The sequence below is a fragment of the Mirounga angustirostris genome, unplaced genomic scaffold (assembly GCF_029215605.1).
Source record: "Mirounga angustirostris isolate CCGP_5_RB_7025 unplaced genomic scaffold, mMirAng1.0.hap1 SCAF_13, whole genome shotgun sequence".
In the NCBI taxonomy this organism is placed as follows: Eukaryota; Metazoa; Chordata; class Mammalia; order Carnivora; family Phocidae; genus Mirounga; species Mirounga angustirostris.
This window is the reverse complement of record NW_026991721.1, coordinates 90,409,944-90,412,704: the sequence shown is the minus strand read 5'-3', so window position 1 is coordinate 90,412,704 and position 2,761 is coordinate 90,409,944. Positions and strand designations below refer to the sequence as shown.

The 2,761-nt window shown below is 42.0% G+C and overlaps 1 pseudogene; it reads left to right on the top strand.

Moving 5' to 3' along the window:
* Positions 1–954: 954 nt before the first annotated feature.
* LOC123856745 (olfactory receptor 10D3-like) lies at positions 955–1,898 on the top strand (annotated as a pseudogene).
* Positions 1,899–2,761: the final 863 nt, after the last annotated feature.

Sequence of the window (2,761 nt, the reverse complement as noted above, 5' to 3'; positions counted from 1 at the left end):
AAACCAGGGTGAAAATTCTTCCTTATAGTTTTACATATGAAAAAGTTCAATTTTAGGTCATAGCGTTCTCAACGTTGCTTTGATTGTTCTTGAGATGTTTGAAGCGGGTTGACTGAAATAAAGAATGCAATGATAACATTCTTTGTTGCATAGCTGTCTGGAGTGTTGAGCAATAATAGACAAAAGGATAGAATTAACATAAGAATGATTAGAGAGGAACTCAAGAACCACTTGGCAAGAATGTTTATGGAGCCATCCAAATTAAAAAGTCAGGGATTGAGCTAAATTATTGTTAAGGCCCTTTCAGTTTAGAGAATATAATGATTTTTCTTTTATCTGCATTTCTATAGTTCTTTTTTCTCTTTTTCCAATTATGGTATGATGCATCTAGAATCCTTGGGTTCCAATCCTGGATCTGTCACAATCTGTATCTGAGAATCTGAGCAAGTTATTTAACTTCCCTGAATCATCATTTCTTCATCATCTATGAAATGGAGACATTATACCTGGCTTCTGGGATTCTGTTAAAGCTTCAGAAGCAAATGGTTTTGAAAATTCTATGTAAACTATAAATGTGCCTAATCCATTGCCTCTTCTTTTCTCTATCTTATTTTATCCTTCCTTTGTCTTCCTTTGTCTTTCCTGTCCTTTCTCAGTCTCAAAACTTCTACACTCTTTGCCATTAGTTCTTCTCCATCTGATAATAATAAAATAATACCTGTCTATATACCAGTCAAGTTACCTGCATTGTGTCCTCACCCCAGAAACCACTTGTCCTTCTGGGGCATTTGCAGCCCCTCAGTCCAAGTAACAATAAACATTATCTTTTCACTGATAGAGCCTATGATTATGTTTCCTTTTATGAATCTACCGGTAGCGAAGAGTGCAATTTCATTCCTTGGGTCGTTCACTTATTGTCATTCTTCCTCCTTTCCAGGATAAAGTCTAACTTCTATGGCGATGAGGAATTACACTTTGGTTACAGAGTTCATTCTGCTGGGCGTCCCACACACAGAGGGGCAAGAAACCATGCTCTTTGTTGTGTTCTCCATCTTCTACCTCTGCACCGTACTAGGAAATCTGCTTATCCTTGTAGCTGTGATGTCTGATCCCCACCTCCACACTCCTATGTATTTCTTTCTTTGTAACCTCTCTGTGCTGGACATTGGCTTCTCTTCTGTGAGCACCCCGAAGATGTTGGCTAACCTGCTAGTGAGGAACTGAGTCATCTCCTTGGGTAGTTGCATGTCTCGGGTCTTTTTTTTTTTTACCACTTCCTGGGTAGCACCGAGTGCCTGCTCTACATGGTGATGGCCTATGACCAATTTGCTGCCATCTGCCACCCACTGCGTTACACCATCATCATGAACCGCCGGGTGTGTGCCCTGCTGGCTGCCGGCACCTGATTTACTAGCTCTTTTCATGCCACAGTTCTCACCACGCTGACCTTCCAACTGCCATACTGTGGGTCTAACAAAGTAGACTATTTCTTTTGTGACATCTTCCCTGTAGTCAAATTGGCCTGTGGTAACAACCTCATCATTGAGACAGTGAGCTTCACCAATATCAGCCTTGTGCCCATGACATGTTTTCTCCTCATCCTTGCTTCTTACGTTGGTATTGTCATTGCAATCCTAAAGATGCACTCTGCTGAGGGGAGGTGCAAGGCAGCATCCACCTGTGTCTCCCACCTCTCAGGGGTCACACTGTTCTTCAGGCCCTGTGCCCTCATCTATACCCAACCATCTTTGAGTGAGGTTCTGGTGACCCCAGTACAAATCTTTGGCAATGTAGTCACCCCCATGCTGAACCCCACAATCTACACTCTGAGAAACAAAGATGTCAAAGGAGCCCTGAAAAAACTGGCTGGGGGCCAGATTGTTTCAGAAGGTCACTAGTCCCCTGGTGGGTAAAGTTGGGTTTTTTTCTTCCATTTGTGTATTAAATTCATTTTTAAAAAAATGTATCCATGACAGTTGTCTTTCTGCCTTGAAGACAACTGAATAGCAATTCTAGCTGATACAAACCTGTGACAAATTCCCTAATAGACCAGGGATCAACAAACCTTTTCTCTAAATGTCCAGATAGTATATATTTTAGGCCTTGAGGACCACATGGTCTCTTTCACAAATACTGAACTCTGTTATGTTAGCATGAAAAGTGCCATAGAAAAATATACCAACAAATGGATGAGGCTTGTTCCAATAAAACTTCACTTATATAATCAAGCAGCAAACAAGATATGCCCCACAGGTCATAGTTTACTGACTCCTGTCACAGAGGGTAGTTGAATTTGAGAACACCTTTCTTCAAGGCTATATGGATGATGGTTTGAATGGAATTTGATGTGAGCTGGGTTCCACCAGAGCCCAAGGTGAATTACTGATCAGGGACAGGGAGTGAAGGACAGGGGGTGAAGGATGATAAGGGACAAGGTATGCACACCCTGATGGTGAGAGATCTCTGTAGCACCTCAAGTAGGCCTTCTGAGAACTCTTCATTGCATCAGAGCCATTTGGATGTGATCCATGCTGATGTCTAGACATGTCCCGATACCTCTGCTCCTTGTATGCTTGTGGCCAGTTTTCTTAGGCATGAAGGTAAATGAACATCAGTCTTGCTCATACAAGCAATCTCCATTCACCTCCTAAGTTTCTCAGCTTCCCCCTGTTAGCGTCAATCACTGCATTAGTTTTCCATCCATAAAACACCAAGAGTGATTGGGTAGGCACCTTGGAATATGATTTTGACAAGTCTACCA